Here is a 21,394-nt window from a genome sequence, read left to right on the forward strand (position 1 = left end):
TAGCCAGTTAATTTTTTCCAGACAGTATATTTTAAGTGTAGATCACCCAGGAGGATGGGTCTGTTCATTCACTCATATTTATGACTACATTTTGCAATGTGTTATTTTCTTTTAAATTCATGGGCAACAATCTGAGGGAAATTTGGCTGGTACTTCTAGTAGATTGTGCATTCTTTTAGAGGTTCCCTTTTTGATTTTAAGTGCTGGTCTTTAAAATCCTTCAGGTCTTTGGAAATATTTACATAGATTTCTTTTCTAGCTGACTTAATTGGATCAGCAACTTTGTTCCATTGTAAAAACTGATCCCATTCTACAAGGATTTGTTATTTATCCTCACCCACTAATCCTCTTCCTACCCATTATTAATGACGGCTTCTTTACACACCCAGCTACATCCACTCTTACATTGAAGGCAATATCATCTATTCAAGTTGTTTGATTTGTTATAAATAGTTATGAGGACACACTAGATAATGTAGTCCCAGATGCTCATGGCTGAAATGCTTTTGATTGTATGTTTGCCCAGCAGAGTTGATCTTAGACTCATTTGTGGTATTTTCTCCTCTTTCCACTTATATTAATGTCCTCCTGTATATTCAAAAATCTCTATTCATAATGACTCATTGAAATATAATACAGAAGTGTTGTTAATGTACTGGACAAAGACATCATTGTCAAAACATTTTTTTCTCTCCTTTAAAATATAGGGCCTTTGTCTCCTCTCAAAAGAAACCAATGATTAATGTCAGCACAAGGTTATAATAAACTTTGATGGAGGTGATATGGCAATGTAGTTAAAAAGTCCTCTTCCTAATGACAGAGTTCTAGGTTCAATTCCACTGCAATGCACCTTGGGATACCATAACCTTATGTTTACCCCATCTTTGTGAGTGAAATAAAATGGACGGATAATGTCTACTCTTTGAGGTACATTTGTTTTTGTATGCAGACTTAACACTTTAGCATTCAGATTGGTCTGTAATGCTTATTTATTTATGTGGTTTTTAAGCAACCATGCATTGAGATTTCAGTGATGTGATTGTTTATTTTTAGACTGTCATTGTAGGGTAGCTGTGAGACGCTTGATCTGGCCAGTTTAAATATATAAAACAGATAGAATATTTTGGTCTGTTTAAATGCTAAAGAGTTTCTGTTCTTCCATTTAACAACACTGTCTGATTTTTCAGTCCCTTGAGCAGTACCCACTGTGATCCAAGAAGTCTTTGGACTAGATTACAAGTGTGAGGATAAATCATGTGTGTTGGCACTCCATTGCTTACGACGTCGAGGGTTCCAGTTGATCCAATCAACGGAACAGCCTGCTCGTGAAATTAATGTGCAAGTGGCTGAGCACTCCACAGACACGTGTACCTTTAACGTAGTTCTCAGGGATATTCAGCGTGACACAGTGTGACAAGGCTGACCCTTTGAATTACAGGCACAACAGAAACAGGAAGTAAGAGAAAGTGGTGAAAGAGTACAGCAGGGTTCGCAACCATCCCCTGCCGGAGCCTCGTGGAGCTTTAGGTGTTTTTGCTCAATAAACACTCACAACGCCCGGTCTGGGAATCAAAACCGCGATCCTATGACCGTGAGTCCGCTGCTCTAACCACTGGGCCATTGCGCCTCCACGGATAAATCATATGCTGTGGTTTATTACTCCATTATCCACCACCCCTCCCACTTCCCTGAACCTCAGAGATCCTGGAAAATGGTAATAGATTTTTCTGACTATTCTGTTCCTGCATTTATCCCAATGCAATTCAGGGTCCACTAGTTTTGTAATTGATGTGGCCAAGATGCTGCCCCTGTTAATGTATCACACTGTCTAACTATGGAGGCCTGTCACAGTCAGCTGGTTCTTTGAATATCCTATTTCTCATCACCGACAAGGCATCGCAATAGGAGGTGAAATAGGGTCTCATATTTCACTACAAAGAACTGTAACAAATACTGCCAAGCATTGCACCTGATGCTCTATTGACTCTGCTCATATGTCACTTTACTTCCTTTTATAATAAAGCCATTAAATTTTTTTTTTACAGAAAAGTCATTTTAGTTAGTCCTCCTACGTATTTCATCATCACCATCATCATCATCATCATCATCGTCCTCATTGTCATTATTTTAACATCCACTTTTCCATGCTTACGTGGTTCAAACAGAATTTGTTGCAGCAGATCTTCCATGGTTGGATGCCCTTCTTGTTGCCAACCCTCACTTGTTTCCAAGCAAGGTAATAATATTTCCACAATACCAAACATGTTTTTTTTCTCACAGGAAACTGGAAACAAATTATATTCTGCTTGTATGATGGTGATACTTGTTTACAACTATCATTCAATGTCAAGATGAAGAAGCAGAAACACACCCAGACATGCCCCATCAGAAGGAGATTCGTGAGACCACTACAGAGACACTTCCGGAAAAAAAAAAAAAAAAAAAAAAATCCGTTAGAAAACCAATTATAGCAGTGACTCGATCAATTCCTAGGGATATCTGAAGAAGGAATTTTTATATTCCGAAATATTATATCATATCAGACTATGGATGATTAAATTATAACAGTTATTATAGTCCATTGTTGTTATTATAGTGCATTGTTGTGCCATTCAAGACACATTGTTTATATATATATATATATATATATATATATATATATATGTAGATATATAGTAGAAGACACTTGCCCAAGGTGTCACGCAGTGGGACTGAATCCGGAACCATGTGGCTGGTAAGCAAGCTACTTACCACACAGCCATTCCTGCACCTACATATGTATAATATATATATATATATATATATATATATATATATATATATATATATATATATATATATATATATATATATATATATATATATATATATATATATATATATATATATATATATATATATTGTGTTTTGTTAATATAAATAGATGTATGACATCTACTTTTAAATTTAGAGCTTCATGTAGATTATCATGCTTTCAGTATAATGGTTAAGCAGCTTAGCTTAATGGTAAAGTACTCAGCCGGTATCTGAGAGGTGTGGGTTCGAGTCCCATAGCCATCTACTGACAACTTTTTTCATCTTATAAGGATAAATACCCAATCTTTCTGCTGTTTTCATAGCTATACTGTATTTGAAATATTACTTTATTGTTTGTAATATTCTTAGTAATATTACTCGTTATGTTATACACACCAAATGTTGACAAAATTACGATAAACACAGATGAATATTATTTGTTCCTATGTATGTTACCATTGTGGCTGTTTGGAATTCTCTATTGAATGTTCCAAATGCAATTTGATGCTTAGCAACAACAGATCACCAGGGAATATTTAATTGCATTATGTTACAGAGGAGTAATGTCCATTGTGTTTAAGCATCCAGTTGCACTAGGAACATCCGATGCAGAAATCCATAAAGCTATGATGAAACATACAGGGTGTTTGGGATAAATTTGACTATTTTTATGTTTCCTTTTTCAGAAACAGTTTAATGTATTGGTGAACAGTCGACAGTGTTGGTGAGCATAAAGATTAAAGTTGTAGTTAAAAAAAGTTAGCTGACTTGGAGGACTAGAAACCATCTGAATATTAGAAAAGAGTTACCTGTATCATAATGACTCATACTGGGTATCAAAATGCCAATGTCATGATTGCTGCTCAGTGCTCTGTGAATATTGTAAAGGCTGTAAGATGTAAAACACAAACAGCAGTAACTGAAACTACAAAACTGTGACCTGCAGGAAAGGACATAGCAGGTATTCGCATGCCCTTGAACAGAGCCTTAAACTTAATTGAAACAGCTGTGTGAAGTTGCTGCAGACTGTCCTCAATACTGGCAGGATAGGGTTGCTGTTGGAAGGCCATGTGTATAGTTTCAGGATTTAGCTCTTTGCTATATACATCCTGTAAGAAGCAGAAGTGGTTGTTGGAGAATTTCTATGACTTCACTAGCCCCAGTTTCTGGCCTCCTAATTCCCTTGATTGTGATTCCATGGAATACTGTGTGGAGAGTGCTTGAGAAAGACACCAACCACTTTACTTGCAACACCCATGCTGAGCTGGTGGCAAAGATCAAGGAGGTGTTCGAAAGGAACACATGCACCAGGTTCTGGAGTCCTCTTGAGGCCATGGTGAAAGCTGAGGGCAGCTACTTTGAATAAGCTGTTATCTCCTAGCCATAATCTAGTTGATATTTTAAAAATCTTTTAAAAGATACTTTTATTTTGGGGTGGGATATTGTGTTTTCATTACCTTTTATACAAACTATCATATTTAGTCTGAACACCTTGTATGTAGTAACATTTGATGTAAACTTGTGTTTATAACAATTACTCTCTCTCTCTTACACACACACACATGTATGTGTATACACACACACACACACACACACACAAATTTCTATATAAATAAGGAAAAGATTGTGATTTAAATAACGATCAAATCAAGTGGTAGCATGGGAAGTAAAAAACTTTATAGGTCATAATTATTATTATTATTATTATTATTATTATTATTATTATTATTATTATTATTATTATTATTATTATTATTATTATTATGTATGTATGTATGTATGCATGCAGGCATACATACTCGTACATATATGATGATGAGCTTCTTTCAATTTCTGTGATTTGCCTAGGGCTATAAGTAGATAACACTTGCCTGAGTTACCATGTAGCGGGACTGAAACTGAAACCATGTTGTTTAGGGAGTAAACTTCTTAATTACACTGTTATTACTGGAAAATTAAAATTAAAAAGGAATCTTTGAAGAATTTTCAATGAGAAAGTAAAGGGACAAACCTTTTCTCTGATTTAGCCCCTTAAAAGAAACCAGTAACAAATGATACAGAATCCTGCTCTCCTTCTCCCCTTCCCCCACTCTATCATACTCCGTCTTGTTATATATGTGTATATATGTGTGCGTGTGTATGTATGTGCGTATGTGTGTGTATATATATATATATATATATATGTGTGTGTGTATGTATCTATATATATGTATATAAATATATGTGTGTGTATATATAAATATATATTTATATATACATGTGTGTATGTATATATATATACACACACACACACACACACACGTGTGTATGCATACATATAAATGTGTATATGTGTGTGTTCTCAGAATTTCCTTCATCCTTGCTTTTATATTCTTGTCTATTAGAAAGAAGATTAATGAAAAAAAATTATCATTTTCACCTGAAAACTTGTCACCATTATCAACACCGCTGCTGCTGCTACTACTACTACTACTACTACTACTACTACTACTACTACTACTACTACTACTACTTCAGCAACAAAGGACACTGTTAAAGATAATCCTGCTTAACAAAGTCGCCTAAAGAGCTGAAAATCCTCAAAGTAATTAGATCTTGGGAAACATGCTGCCACATTGTGTGTGTGTGTGTGTGTGTGCGTGTGCTTTTAAGGTAACCTGCATTGTTTTAACCCTGAAGTCATGGTTGTACTTGGATGATAAAATACTTCATCTCTTTTACCACTCACTCACATGCCTTATCCAGTGTGGGTGGTGGTGATAGTGTTGGTGTTGGTGGTAGAAGAACGAGGCTCCTTATTCCAAGCCTGTCTCCTGTCCCATCCCTCCGCCACTGCCACCACCACTACTTCTCTTCTCAAATGGATGGTGAAACTTATACTTGAAACACCAACAGATATTATACCCCCTTGGTGGAAATATCACCTTCTAAAGCACTACAATAAGAACTAAAATAATAGTAATAATAATAATCCTTTCTACTAAAGGTACAAGGCCTGAAATTTTGAGGGAGGGGATTAGTTGATTACATTGACCCCAGTGTTTCACTGGTACTTAATTCATCGCTCCTGAGAGGATGAAAGGCAAAGTTGACCTTGGCAGAATTTGAACTCAGAGCATAGCAATGGGTAAAATACCATACTTAATTTGTTGACCTCAGCGGAATTTGAACTCAGAATGTAGCAGCTGTCATTTCTTGTAGGTTGGCCAACTGGATAGTAGTTTTCTTGTTGGTTCAAGAGATATTTGTTAGAATGTTTAAGAAACAACTAAAAGTTGTGCTCAAGAGGTAAGATGACAAAGTTGGTGAGATAATGAATTGCTACTTGTAGGCAGTAAACTCAAACAATTTCTTGCAGTTTCCAGACATAACTCTTTATTTTACAATGCATCATCAGTCCATCTAGCTGTTTAGAATAGATTAATAATTTGTTTTATCTATTGAAAGATTTCTCTCTCTCTCATCTACTTCAAATCATTAAACCAGAGCCAAAACACTAACCCTTAAAAATCCCTTAGTGTTATATAGTCTGTTGTCATTTATACCCTGATTGGGCAAGAATATGCTCAAAATCCTCTGTCATTTAAAGAGTGTATAATGCTGCATTATTCAGTGCGTTCTTTCTTTATTCAAAACTTGGGTGTGATTTTAGGGAGATTTGGCTGTTATTCCTAGTGGATCAAAAAACCATGCCGAAGCACTTCCATCAGCTTGTTGGTATTTACATTATGTTACTGGTTCTGCAGTATGTTGCTGGTGCTGTTCCAGCATGGCCACAGTCAAATGACTGAAACATGTAAAAGAGTAAAAGAGTATATATTTTGGTTTTTAAATAAGTTATTTTATTTCATTCATATTGTACAGCATTATGCTACTGGTACTCAGATCTGTACAATATCAACATTCTGGTAATGCTGTCATGAAATTTAGAACTTAAAGCATGTCCTCAGGGATTGGTGTCATAAGAACATTGAAACCTCTGCTTCAGATGCCAAGCTTCTGATTTCAAGCCCTACCTATGGAATTGTTTGTGTTTGAAAAGTGTACTGGAGGATTACCAGGACCTGAACCAAATAAAATGTATAACATTTTGTAACATGTAAGGTGATGTCAGATTTTAAGATAGTAGTAGATGAAAAACTGCTGCTGCTGCTGCTGCTGCTGCTGCTGCTACTGCTACTACTACTACTACTACTACTACTACTACTACTACTACTACTACTACTACTACTACTACAGGTGCATATTTGCTATAAAGTAATTCAACTACAGTTTTTATTTACATTCCGAGACCCAAGTGCTATTTGTCAATATTACATGTTGGATTTCTATTTAATAGCAGGTGAAAAAAAAAAATCACTGAATATGTTCTTTCTCTTCTGTTTGCCCTGTTGTCAACAGCTAAACTTTTAATTTGCTGAGTTAGGGGAGATGCTATGCCCTACCTTCACTGATTGCTGAACTCTTCCCATCAACTGTCAAATGCTTGCTTGTTGTTTACCAACTAAATCAAGTCTTTTTATTACTTTCTTGGTAAATGAATATTTTAGGTGTGGCTGTGTGGTAAGATGCTTGCTTCCCAACCACATGCTTCCAGGTTCAGCCCCACTGCGTGGTACCTTGGGTGAGTGTCTACTATAGCCCCAGGCTGACCGAATCTTGTGAGTGGATTTGGTAGACAGAAACTGAAAGAAGCCTGTCGTATATATACACACACACACACATATATATATATATGTGTGTGTGTGTGTCTGTGTCTGTGTTTGTTCTGCACACCCATCACTGCTTGATAACTGGTATTGGTGTGTTATGTCCCCATAAATTAGTGGTTCAGCAAAAGAAACCAGTAGAATAAGTACTAGGCTTTAAAAAAATCCCCTGGGGTTTAATTGTTCAACTAAAACCCTCTAAGGTGGTGCTAAAGCATGACTGAAACAAGTAAAAGAGTTTATATTTTCATTTATAAACTGTTATTTCATTTTATTCTTATTGTTAATTTTTAACTTCAAAATCCTCATCAACATTGCCATCTTATTGTCCACTTTTCCATGCTTGCATGCTTGCTGGGGCTGAGGTCATCCCAAGTTAGTGGTCCCAGAGACATCATCACGTGTAGAGCCAACCAGGTCCACCAGTGCTCTCCATTACTGGCAGTTCCTTGCCAGCCTCTCTGCATTCTCCAATGTGATGTCGGACCTCTGGAGATCTTCCCCAATCATGTCCAGCCATCTGGTATTGAGCCTGCCACCAGGCCTCTTCTAGCCTACAGCTACTGACCTATGAAATTACTCGCACCTCAGAGAATAACTGACACAAATGAAGGAGCTTCTACTTGGACACTTGACCTGGTAGAAGTAGCTGTCAATATCTCCTTCAAAATACATTTGAGTGTTGTAAAAGAGGAAGAAGTCATTAAGTGGGTCATCTTAAAATATACATTCACTGGAAAACAATGGGCTAGTGATTGCTGGAACATCTTTGATCAGAAGTCTGTATGATTAGTGTTGATTTGTGCATACTTAATTGATACTTATTTGATTGACATTGGAAGGTTGAAAGGTAAAATCATTTGAACTATGGTTGTCCAAGACATTATCCACCAACCATCTTACTTTTACTAAATTAGGTTGGTCTGATTCCTGCTTGAGACAGAACAAATTGTTAAGAATTCACCAAATTCTTGAAGAAATGTTAGAAACAATTTTTTCTCTCTCTTTTCTTTCTTCTATCAGTTGTTTATTAAAATTTCTAATACAGTTCTTGTCAGCTAACCATATTCTGAAGGCTTCATAGAAAATAAAATTAGTATTGTCTATACAGTTGTGTCTTACATATTACAGTTAATGGGCACGAGAAAGAGGGAGAGAAAGGGACTTTTTGTTGGAATTTTCAGTCTGAATTTCTAGCTAATTCGGTTTACTTAGATTGCAACATTCTGGAGAAGTAAATGAATACCTCAAAATCTCATATGTCATCATCATCATCATTTCTATTTCCATTTTTCTCCATGCTTGCATATTTTGGATAAAGCTTCTCCAGCACAGTTCCTTGCCACTTATTGTGATCTATGGTTATCTTCTCTGTGAAGTTTAACCTCCTACGATCAGTCCACCATTTTCACTATCTTCTTTGTCTTTCTCTCCATAGATTCTTTTACCTAGAATCAGTTAGCACTTCTTTGCCCAACCATTTTCCTCCATACGCATCACATGTTTGCATCATTGTGGTATTTTCCCTTACATACTCCATCTGATTCCTCTCACATGGGCCTGGGAACAGGGGGTGCAAGGGGTGCAAGTGCACTTCCTAAAATATTTTGGAGAGGCAAAATCAAAATTTGCACCCCTACTGGTTTTTCTCAGGTTTAGAAAACAGTGCATCAAAAGTGATCTGTAAAAAGTAGCTTGACATTAGGTTTCTTCTTAAAGAACAAAGAACAAAAATTGATAAACAAACAATAAGACCTTGTTTATAAAAATTTTGAACCTGAGTTTGTACTCCCTAAGGAAAATTTCTTTCCTGAGCCAGTGTTCCCTCATATCTGATTTTTCTCTCAGCTCATCTGTGCTTAGTTATTCATGCACACTAACATTAACCCTTTCGTTACCAGCCCGGCCGAAACCGGCTCTGACTCTGAGTACAAATGTCATGTTTTCATAAGTTTTGAATTAAAATCTTCCACCAAACCTCAGTCACAATTTATGTTCCTAACATTAGCTGAATGATAACTAAGTTATTTTACTAAATTCTTTGTTATATTTAAAGTAATTGAAAGAAACATAGAGCATCTCAAAATAAATACAGTAATGAAAGGGTTAAACATCTAGTTGAACATGCTCGTTTCACTTCTTTCCAACCCTCTCACATCCTCCACATTCAATGCCCATATTTTGCTGCCATGTAATATCACACTTCATACACAATCATCATACAATATAATAATTTCTGACTTCCACTCAGAAGCAGAAGCTCTCTGTTGCCAGTAGGGCCTCTATGAATCTAATACCTTGTATCTCTTTGAGAAGCTACTGTTATTGCTATTTCTATCTTTTGGCAGAGTTGTTCGTGTTGGGAAACACACTTTGTCATCTCTTTCTGGTTCTTTATGTTCTGAGTTCAAATTTCACCTGTCAACTTTGCATTTCATCCTTTTGGGGGTTAATAAAATACCCCACCACCTAAAATTGCTGGCCTTGAAACAACAGCAATTATTGTTGTTGTTATTAAAATGGCAAGCTGACAAAATTGTTAAAATGTCTGGCAAAATGCTTAGTGGCATTTATTCTAGCTCTTTACAATCTGAGTTCATATTTAACCCAGGTTGGCTTTTGGGGGTCAATAAAATAAAGTACCAGTCAAGTACTGAGGCAAATTCAATTGACTCTTCCCTCCCATTAAAACTGCTAGCCTTGTATCAAGATTTGAAAGAATTGTTGTTGCTGTTGCTGCACCATTCATATACTAGGGGCAGATTAAATCAAATACATCCCACCCTCAGAACTTGTGGTTTTGTGTCTATGATAGGAATTATTATCATAATTAATTTATTTATTTATTTATTTATTCATTTAATTATTTATCTATTTAGGTGTGTTAATTTTTATTATATGCCAATATTGACTGTAGAGTTGAAATCGGTTACCTCATGTTACACCTCTGGGGTTTCTATCTGATTCAAGTGCACTGAAAGAAACACCTGGGTAGATCAGCTGGTGTGCATGCACACACACACACACACACACACACACACACACACACACACACACACAAACAAACAAACAGAGTTGTACTTCTTTGGTGAGTAGCCAAATTTTCTACCTTAGCACTTAGAGGGGAGTTCATAACACTATACTACCTTTTTTTTTTTTTAGCTCTACAATCATCTGAGCTTACTCTACACAGCAGCAAAATGTGTTAGTCAAGGTGTGTATATACATATAATAATGAAATGTGTTTTGGGTTAATATTCTCAAGTGTTTCTTGTAGTTGAGCATATACTATACTTTCTTAAAGTCTTGTGTGTGAGTTAGTATGCGAATATGTGCGTGTGTGTATGTATGTTGTGCTTTATATTCATATTCACATACAATTAAACATACACAGAAGACAGTCATGCACTTAGGTATATATTTGCTTCATGATAAAAGTAAAATTAGTAGTATTTGTAAGTTTATATTTCTCAGTATTTTGGGATGTTATATATGTATATATAAACACTTACATGTATTACACAACTAGGTTAAGATTCATGGAGACACTTATACAATATATTTCATTATACTATATATGTGGGTTTATATATTTACATGAATATGCATTATCTATCATATATTTTTTACTGGCTGCAATCCAATGACTGTAGCAATGCTTATGGTTGTACAGCTTTAAAGAGTTTACTGCTTATACTGGCCCAGTACTTATTCCAGTCTGATACTTATTTTATTGATTTCTGTTTGTTAAACTGCTTAGTTTCAGGACATATGGATCATCACCATCGTCGTCGTCGTCATCATCATCATCATCATGTTTTAAAGTCTGCTTTTCCATGCTCATAAGTGTCAGGTGGAAATATGTTGTGCTTCTCAATCCTTTGGCTTGGAAATTGGTCTCCACCTTCAGTCCTGTCCTCTTGGGCATGTGTCTTCTACTCTAAGACCCAGGTTGACCAAAACCTTATGAGTGGATTTGGTAAATGGAAACTGAAAAAGCCTGTCATATCTATCTACACACACACACACACATATATATATATATATATATATATATATATATATGACAGGCTTCTTTCAGTCGCCATGCTTGACCACTAAATGGACAAGTTTTTTTTATTCTCTCTCTGTTTATTTTCTCTTATTCCTTTCTGTCGAAGAGTATAGGCTTGAAACATAAACCACTTTCTCACTTTCCTGAGCATCAAACTAATACACCTGCTTTTTGCTCATACACCTGTCTTTGGCTTTTGGTTTTCTGTAAATTTCAACTATATATATGTATCATCATCATCATCATCATCATCATCATCACCATCATCACTTAATGTCCGTTTTCCGTGCTGGCAAGAGTTGGATGGTTTGACTGAGGTCCAGAGAGCCAATGGCTGCACCAGACTCCAATCTGACCTGGCAATGTTTCTACAGCTGGATGTCCTTTCTAATGCCAACCACTCCAAGATGAACAAAGTATAGAATTGGAGGTCTTTCAATCCTGTCTCATCATGGATTTTTCAACTTTTCTAGTGCTGGTGCCACAAGAAAAAATGCACCCAATACACTAGGAAGGGCATCCAGCTGTAGAGACATAAGAGCACAGCACTAATGTCTAGGAGTAGTGGCTCCCAGTAAGAAATGACTCAGACTGTTATAATCTGACCAATCCATGACATTATAAAAATCCGGCATAAAATGACAATGATGATAATGATGGTCCGAGTTCAAATTCTGCAAAGGTTATCTTTGCTATTCACTTCTCTGGAGTCAATAATAAAAGTATTCGTCAAGTGCTGAGATTAATTAATTCAGCTACATTCCTTACTGACCTATATTTGTCATAGTATGCCAAAATTAGATATCAAATTGGGGTTATTTTGTTGTTGTTACAATAGCATAATTTCAGGGATGGTTTTTTTTTTTTTTCTTTGAAACAAACAAGAGATAAGAGCTTTCTGCACATGGTTAAATAATGCACAGTATAAACTTCCAAAACTTACATTGATTGGAATATAAGTTTGCAAAAGACAAGTGCACTTACACCACACTGTTCACAATTTGAAAATTAAGCAAATTATTGATTGGCACATTGGTGAATCTCTTTTCTGAGCTCAAACATCCAACAAGGTTATTGTTCAGAAATATATACTGGTTTCAATGTCCATTTTCCATGGTTTCATGAGGTAGATTTCCTATGACCAGATGCTTTTCCTGTTGCCAACCATCACCAGTTTTCTGGCAAGGTAATATTTTCCCCTCTGAAAGATGTTTTCACAGTAGTTAGAATACCAGGCTTACAATCATGTGGTTGGGAGTTCAATTTCCAGACCAGGCTGTGTGTTGTGTTCTTGAGCAAGACATTTTATTTCACATTGCACCAGTTCACCCAGCTGTAGAAATGAATTGTGATACTTATCAAACATGAATTTGTCCATTATCACTCTGTAACTTCTGATGAAATAACTTTTAAAATACAAAATTTTGTCAAAAACGTTAAGAGTAAACCCTGTCCTATGTGACACATTCTACCAGTATTGGAAGTTTGAAAGTGTTTAGTTAAAAAAAAATTAATTCAATAATCTGTACATCTAATTGAATAGATCCGAAATGGATGAAAGGCAAAGTCATTTGCCAATCACTTTGCAGTGTGTGCTTGGATGCATTTCTATGGCACCAGTGCTAGGGAGATTGTTTTGCTCACCAATCACTTTAAAAGGAATATGATGGGGTGGGGCATGCTTTCTTTCATGGTTCCAGCACAGAAGGAAATGGGTGCTTTGTACACAGTAAATGTAGAGAATAGTCCGCAACCTAAGAGGAGTAGACTGAGAACAAGAATCAAAGAGAGAGTGATGACTGCAGAGAGGCCAGGAATGGATGGGTAAGAAGAAAGAGTGTAAGTGTGGAGAGTCGATAAGCTTAGCCCTGTACATTTGCTCAGGTGACTGAAGAGAAGAATCAGAGAGAGTGCAATGACACCAAGAGAACTAAAATGGATGGATATAAAGACCAAAAGTATGATAGAAAAAGGCAAAGATATTTGGGGTTAGAGTCAAGAGACAACTTATTGGTAATAGCAGAAGTGGACAAACTTAAAGGTAGGTGATGGGTGGTAGTAGAACATATATCATCATTGTCATCATCGTCATTGTCATTGTCATCATCATCATTTAATGTATGTCTTCTATACTGGCATGGGTTGGACTGTTTGGCATGATCCGACAAATCAGAGGACTGTGTTGAGCTCCAATGTTTGTTGCTTTCACATGACATCTATAGATGGATGTCCTTCCTGACTTTATATATATATATATATATATATATATATATATATGTGTGTGTGTGTGTGTGTGTGTGACTGTGGCCATACTATGGTTCTATCTTAGAAGGTAGTATCGTAGTATGGCCAACAATCGAAACCAGTTAAGACACAAGGAGTAGATGTACCTAAATAATACAAGGCATTTGTCAGGAGCCCCACATCATCCCTGATCAAGCAGATCTATGACCAAAGGTGTTTTAATCACAATCATCTTGACTATTTCTTATTATCCAAAGGATTTTTTTCTTTTTATTTTTCTTTGAGAAAATGAAAAAGGAGACAGCAAGTGTGAGTTGACAGGGATATGGCTGCTTTTTCTAGCATATCAAGTTACTGCATATACTTCTTTATTGCTTCATGCTATGCCTGGTTCATAACTTACCTTCATATCTATTCATTCCTTGTCTTTGATATTTCTTTAGAAAACGTTATTTTTTTTTTCCTAATATCCTAATTATTCTGATGCATAATATATTTTTGCTGCTTTTTCTGTTAGTTTAGATAATATAGAAGATTCTTAGTTTTATTAGCAAGAACCTCTCTGGGTGTGCCAGATCCATAACAAAATGCACTCAATCCATGCTGTAATGTGGTTAGTGATAGGAAGAACAGAAGGACATTTTCCAACTAAGAAAACCAGTTCAAAAGTAACATATACAATGGAATTAGCTAATTATTTTTTCCTCTTTTTGTTTGTACCAATTGTAGAAGCACCTCAGTGGTTGGTGAGGTATGTGAAACTCATCTGATCCATGTCAGCCTAGTGGTTAGGGTGTTGGACTCATGATCATAAGATTGTGGTTTTGATTCTTGGATCTGGTGATGTGCTGTGTTCTTGAGCAAAACATTTCATTTCATGTTGTTCCAGTTCACTCAGTATGCAAAGATGAGTAAATTCTGTGACGGACTGGTGTCCCATCCAGCTGTGGAATATATAAATCATGAAACCGGGAAACAGGTCCTTGTGGGTCAGTATGACTTGAGGCGGCAGGCTGGCGGAAACGTTAGCATGCCCGGTGAAATGCCTAGCGGTATTTTGTCTACTGTTACGTTCTGAGTTCAAATTCCGCCGAGGTCGACCTTGCCTTTCATCCTTTCGGGGTCGATAAATAAAGTACCAGTTATGCACTGGGGTCGATGTAATCGACTTAATCCCTTTGTCTATCCTTGTTTGTCTCCTCTATGTTTAGCCCCTTGAGTGCAATAAAGAAATAAGTATGGCTTGAGAAGATAACTTTGCTTTTTACTTTATATGTCAGCTGGGATAAATGTAAAATGATTTCTTTTTTTTTGTTTTTTTATTTTTATGTGGTTGATGAAACGTTTTTTATCCTTCTTTTATATTTTACCTGTTTCAGTCATTAGACTGTGGCCATGCTGGGGCACTGCCTTGAAGAATTTTTATCCAAATGAATCAGCTCCAGTACTTATTCTAGCAGTCTCTTTTGCTAAACTGCTAAGTTACAGGGATGTAAACACACCAACACCGGTTGTCAAGCAGTGGTAGGGGACAAACACTACCACTGCTTGACAACATACATATATGTATACATACATATATATATATATATATATATATATATATATATATATATATATATCCAAGAAAGTTAGGGGTTGTGAATCCAACCCACTAAGGGATAATATCTATCCAATATACTGCTGGAAGGATACCCAATTATTATTACACTAGTGTTTTTTTCATTGAAAATAAACAAGTAAATTGACACAATACAATGTCTGCAAATTGATGAATACCACCTATTCCCCTCCATTTTCTTATTGCTATACATATATATATATATGATGGGCTTCTGTCAGTTTCCATCTACCAAATCCCCTCATAAGGCTTTGGTTGGTCCAAGGCTATAGTAGAAGACACTTGCTCAAGATGCCACACAGTGGGACTGAACCTGGAACCATGTGGTTGGGAACCAAGCTTCGTACCACACAACCACATATACATGTAGCAATAATATTCATAAATAGTGAGAAAATGGTTTAGTGAAAATGATTTCCTGTTAAGGAATTTTATACTCCTTACCAAGGTGAACTCCTCAACTGTTGTTTTGTGGAACCCATTGTTTTTATCTTTTTTTCTATCTCTCTTTTACTCTCTCTTGGAAGTTCAACAGATGAGCCGGAAAAGATGTATTACTTGCATTTTGTTTCTTTCTATCTTTCTTTTCTTTAAAAAAAAAAATACTGATAACACCTGAGATGCCATCTACAAATAAGTCATGTATGTATATGTGTGTTTGTGTGAGTCTTTGAGTAATTCCTCTCTGAGCCATATTAATTTTGCTTCACTGCTAACAGATAGATAACTAGAGATAAGTAAACATGAAGAAACACACACACGCACACACACACACACACACACACACACACACACACACACACACACACACACACACACACACACATACAGTTCTGTTACTTACACATACGTTTTCAGACAGATTTGTTGAATAGCATATATTGCAAAATGCCATCAGCAACTATCTCTTGTATAGTAATAAATACTAAACTGCATACACACAGAACACATGCACACACTTTAAGATTGTGAACACATATCAGTAAATACATAGTGAATGTTCATAAGTAAATACATATACATAACCACACCCACATCGTATAGTAATTGAAAACATACACAGACATACACACACAACCACACCCTCCCATTTTCCCATTTTATAATTCTAATTCTCCAGCATATACATACCACTCCCTTTTGAATCTACTAATATTAAACATACATATGTACACCCAGAAATACATCCTCAAACCTTGCTATTTAACATAAATGTTGCTACTCAATATTATATTTACTTGTGTATAATATGTATTTTTTTCTAGAATTTTTTAACCCTTTAGCTTGCAGATTATTACTCTGTCAAATGTAATGCTTATACATTCACATTGTTTTGAATTTAGTATGAATTATCTCGTTACTTCAAGATTTTGATGATGTGACTAATGACATTGTATGGTAGGTGTGAGAGACTAGATCTAGCCAGTTTGATAAAAAAAAAAACAGTTAAAATATTTGGGCCAGATATGGCCAGTTTAAATGCTAAAGGGTTAAGCTAAAAATTATCAGTGTACATTATATATGAGTACTAAACCTTTATCCATTTACAAGTTCTAAGCATGTGGTCACATTTTGAATGGTATAAGTTATATTAATCTCTATTGCTAGCAGGGGGTTAAACATAGAGGGAACAAACAAGAACAGACAAAGGGATTAAGTCGATTGCATCGACCCCAGTGCATAACTGGTACTTATTTAATCAACCCCCGAAAGGATGAAAGGCAAAGTCGAACTTAGTGGAATTTGAACTCAGAACGTAAAGACAGACGAAATACCATTAAGCATTTCACCCAGTGTGCTAACGTTTCTACCGGCTTGCCGCCTTAATGGTATAAGTTGTGTATACTGTCCAAACTAATTTATGTGTATTGTTGAGTTTAAATAATTTGAAAAATGTATCTGAATTTAGGCACAATGCCAGCACTATTGAGGGGAAGGGGATAGTCAGTTACACTGTAAGGCAGGTTTTAGGATGCTTGTGTGTGAAGTGCACTGCTGCATGGCAGTGAGGTGTGTATCTGAAATGTAGGGTAGCTACAAAGATTAGAAAGAAGTGAGGTGAGTATGGTTTGCTGGATGTATCTACCATGTTAGTGAAGATTAACAGCAAAGTGTAAACGACCTGAGAGACCAAATAAGTAATAAAACTGGAGATGACAGAAGACTGTCAACTGGTGATATGCAGTACTGCAGAAGATCCAACCTCCCATGCAAGCTTGGCAGAATGCTCATAGTGTACATCCCCTCTTGTGTTATGCCTATTCTGTGCCCTTGCATCTCTCTACCACCTTTTCTACTATCTACATTACCTATCATATAGCCTCTCTTTTCCATCATCTTTTTTTCCTTACTTGGAGAGGAAAGTACTTGGATCTGTACATATTGAATACTCCTGTCTTTATTCTGGTTACCACACTTTTGGAACATCTGCCCCCACTGCTGATTAGGTCACCAAGCTAACAAAAATTATCAACTACTTCTAAGGAACAATCTTATCATTTCAGTAAATCTATTTCTTGAGTGTTCTTAATTCTTAACACCCTCATGCACCTGCTTTATGAAGTCTGCCTTTTTTGTTAGCCTGCCTGTGATCCCTCTACATCTTTTTGTGTCCACTGTTTACACTGGGCACATCTTATGAAATTTCTCTTGACTCCTTCCCTGCAAACTGAGCACAGCTATTTCCCATAAGAGTCCTCTCTGCTTTCCTACTTGGTAAAACTTTTGTGTTTTTGCTAAGTTTACTTTAAGGCCCTTCATTTCTAGATTTCGCTTCTATCTGGAATTTGTGTTTCAATTCTTTTATGGATTTTGCTTTAGGAAGTAAATCATCGACATAAGAGAATTCCCAAAGATAACCTCACTTAAATTCTTTTGTCATGATTTGGAGGAGGACACTGAGAAATCATGCCAAAGTAGACATTGAACTATGATGCAGTCCTCTAACTCCTCAAATCCTGTTGAACAGTCCAACTCATGACAGCATGCAAGACAGATGATAAATGTGTTGATGACTTGAGAGCTGCATTTATATCAGATAGGTAAAATGTCAAAGAAATCAAATCAAGAATCAGACAAGCAGAGTCTGCTTATGATGAAATCAAAATATATTATGTAAAAAAATGGTTATCAATAAGATTGAGATAAAGAGTCTGAGGGGCATAGATAGAAACCCATCTGTACATATGAATCTGTGACCTGCAACATCAGTAAACAAATGTAAAAGGTTATCGATGCTGAAGAAATATGGTTCCTTAGATGAACTTCGAAAGTGTTCTAATTCAGATAGATAAATGTGGAAGTCCTTAGATGAAGAAAGATCAACTAGAAAGCTTGTTAATGACATAAAGAAACAACAGGTTAAGATCATTGGAACTGCAAGAAAGGAAAAAGCTTTCAGCACTTAGTGATTACTAGGATGGAGGCGCAATGGCCCAGTGGTTAGGGCAGCGGACTCATGGTCATAGGATCGCGGTTTCGATTCCCAAACCGGGCATTGTGAGTGTTTATTGAGCGAAAACACCTAAAGCTCCATGAAGCTCTGGCAGGGAATAGTGGTGAACCCTGCTGTACTCTTCCACCACAACTTTCTCTCACTCTTACTTCCTGTTTCTGTTGTGCCTGTAATTCAAAGGGCCAGCCTTGTCACATTGTGTCACGCTGAATCTCGCCGAGAACTACATTAAGGGTACACATGTCTGTGGAGTGCTCAGCCACTTGCACGTTAATTTTACGAGCAGGCTGTTCCATTGATCAGATCAACAGGAACCCTCGTCGCCGTAAGCGACGGAGTGCCAACACATAGATAACTAGGAACCTGAAAAGAATAAGAAACTGGGGAAGACTGAGTGAGACAATCCTTGCTGTCCTTAGCAGAAAGACTGGTTTAACTAGCTGCTAAGTTGTATGTGGGGCTGAAGAACTTGGAGATCCATGCTCACTGACACCTCAGTCATCTGCTAGGTCTGATTATATTGTTGCTCTCTGCTCCACCTTTGCTTTGTGTTATAACTTACTTCCTTTTCTCTGACCCTCTCCTATTTCTTTCATCACCTGCCTAAACTGATATTCACCATTGACCATGTCTCCACCTCTGTTTACCATTCACTGTATTCACCTCTATTTTCCCATCTCTACCCATTTATCACCCTCCTTTCACACTCTTGCAAACTTAACTACCAACCCACCCTTTCTGATCCTCTGTATTCTCTCTTATACTCACCTCCATGTGCCTTGAGGGTATGTCTTGATATTACAACACACCCATCTCTTTTCTCTCTTTCTACCTAGGGTATCCATTTATCTGTTGTTATTCCTCTATCATACTTCAACCTCTCAACACCTGGGATAAAACCAGCTACCTCAATTCTACACCCTGACTCATTTGACGGGGTCTTGTCTTGCAAATTACTTAATGACTTTACTTGTGCCAGTGCCATGAAAACAGCACCTTGTACTTTCTGCTGTGGTTAGCATTAGGAAGGGCATCCAGTTGTAGAAATCATTCCAAAGCAGATTGTGAAGCAAGGCATATTCTTCTGGCTTGTCAGATCTTGTCAAACTGTCCAACCAATGCCAACATGGAAGAAATATTAAACAACAATGATGATGATGATGTTGACATATATATATATAATATACACAGAAATTTGCACTTATAAATCACGTGTACGAAACCTCATGTCAAAGCTAGAGATGTTATTTTTAAGATAGCATGTTTGCACTAGGGTGTGTGATTGTATGTATGTGTATATATAAACACACACACACACACACACACATATATATAGACAGATAGATAAAAGATAAACTATGTATGCATATGTTGCCCCAATATGAAGGACAATATCACTTATAAGTCACACCAAAAAAAAACACTCCTAGTTGTAACTGTCAAATCCCTGAAGCTCGCCTACTTGATTAGATGTGTTTGATAAATGCAGTTGTCTATGAAGCTAAAGTTACAGCAGTTCTCCATGACAAATTAACTGAAAAGATAAATTTTTAAAGACGTTATTCAAACCACCAGCCTTCTTTTTGACACATTGATAAAAATAAGGCCACTAAAGTGACTAGCCATGTAAGGGATCTGAAGACCAAGTGCATTCCACATGCAATCAAGTGGAGACTCATGCAAATATCTATGCCATATATAAATTGATCAAAGAGATGTAAGTTATGCTTAACTGAAAGATTTCACATTCTTTTTAGATTAAAGAATTCCACCACACTACTTAATTCCAGATCTGAAACTTTTAGCAAATGCAAACACATGGACAAGTTTCTTTTGTTGAACAGGACACCACCCAATCCAGACTGAGTAGCTATCTAACGTATTTAACATATCTTCAAGCATGAAACTATTAGTAGCTCTTTAGTAATTGTGTATATTAAATGGTATATATATGGGCACACACATATCTGTCTGTATATATATGTGTGTGTAAGTAAAATCCACATCTATGTGGATTTTACCACCTGTGCTCATCACAGCTGTTTCCACCTAATACCCTTTCCCTCTACCAGTGCCCACTCATTACATCCACCCACATACATTCTCAAATCCCCAGTCACCTCATTGTAACTTGGGTGAATGGCTCTTTCCCTTTCCCCATCACATCTTCATCACTTTTCTCTCCCCCCTCTTCCCTCTCTCTCCATCTAAGGTAACCGTATTTCTCTTCTAATGTAAGGAACCTTCTCTGTCCCTCAATACTGTTCACCCCAGTTGAGGGGATCTTGTCTTGCAAGATACTTGGAAACTTCACTGCTACTAGCGTCATGTAAAAAGCACCCAGTATGCTCAATAAACTTAAAATGCACTCATATTAGTTGGGAAGGGCATCCAGTTATAGAAAACCATCTCAAAACAGACAGTAGACTTTAGTAGTGTCTTCTGACTTACCAGTTCTTATCAAACCATCCTATTTGTGTCAGCATGGAAAATAGAGATTAAATGATAATATATAT

General features: G+C 36.6%; 1 protein-coding gene across 2 annotated transcripts in view; it reads left to right on the forward strand.

The window, feature by feature from the left end:
* The window catches only part of LOC106877710 (pseudouridine-5'-phosphatase), a 210,908-nt gene that overhangs the window by 63,028 nt on the left and 126,486 nt on the right, over nt 1-21,394 (forward strand). Inside the window, exon 2 of one of the 2 annotated variants that reach the window (XM_089348987.1) lies at nt 3,483-3,520. The exons of the other annotated variant lie outside the window; for it this stretch is intronic. The gene's annotated coding sequence lies outside the window, so the exon portion shown is untranslated. The remainder of the gene's footprint in view (nt 1-3,482; nt 3,521-21,394) is intronic. 2 annotated transcript variants of the gene reach the window in all.

Source organism: Octopus bimaculoides, chromosome 3 (assembly GCF_046866305.1).
Source record: "Octopus bimaculoides isolate indiv1 chromosome 3, ASM4686630v1, whole genome shotgun sequence".
In the NCBI taxonomy this organism is placed as follows: domain Eukaryota; kingdom Metazoa; phylum Mollusca; class Cephalopoda; order Octopoda; family Octopodidae; genus Octopus; species Octopus bimaculoides.